This window comes from Gavialis gangeticus, unplaced genomic scaffold (assembly GCF_001723915.1).
Source record: "Gavialis gangeticus isolate Ggan-Ray unplaced genomic scaffold, GavGan_comp1, whole genome shotgun sequence".
Lineage (NCBI taxonomy): Eukaryota > Metazoa > Chordata > Crocodylia > Gavialidae > Gavialis > Gavialis gangeticus.
Window position 1 is genome coordinate 43611883 of NW_017729008.1, and position 603 is coordinate 43612485.

At 70.1% G+C, this 603-nt stretch overlaps 1 protein-coding gene across 1 annotated transcript in view; it reads right to left on the reverse strand.

Annotated features, from left to right (window-relative positions):
• Nucleotides 1-491, reverse strand: part of IRF5 (interferon regulatory factor 5) — a 3497-nt gene extending 3006 nt beyond the window's left edge. The window contains exon 1 of the mRNA XM_019509689.1: nt 415-491. The gene's annotated coding sequence lies outside the window, so the exon portion shown is untranslated. The remainder of the gene's footprint in view (nt 1-414) is intronic.
• Between the last annotated feature and the right edge of the window lie 112 nt (nt 492-603).

The following is a 603-nucleotide window of genomic DNA, read 5'->3' on the forward strand; positions in this document are numbered from 1 at the left end:
GGGGGGGGGGGGGGGGGGGGGGGGGGTGATCCCCCAAATCGCAGCCATGGAAACCCACCCCTGCCTGAGGGGTCTGCGGCCGGGCGCCCGTCTGAGCAGCCTGCACCTGCGAATGGGGGCCCGTGGCCCAAGCCTGGAGACCTGGGACCCAGCGGCTGCTCCCTCAGGGCATCACGCCATGGGCAGGGGCCCATCTGCTCCGCGCACGTGCCGGCCCAACGAACCCTAACGTGGCACCTGCCCCAGCGCCGCTCGGTCCCCACACCAGTGCCCCCCTGCTGTGATGGCTTGTGCCCCGGTGCCCCTCCAGCCACCGGGGATCCCCGCAGTCCCTCAGATCCGGTCCTGTCCCGTGGAGGACAGGTCCCCCCCCCTCCCCGCCAACACACAGGCCTGGGGCACATGTCTCCTCACCTCCTCTTCCTCATTGTACTCATCCCCCACTAAGGAGTCTGCAAAGGAGAAACGCCATCAGCCAGTCGCCAGGGATGGGGGACAGGCCTCCATGGGGCTCTGAGGCAGCTGCAACCACAAGCTCAGAGACCCCGATGGCCCCGTGCCACCCCTGCCCCACAGCCCACCCCCACACACTGCCCCCAGCCC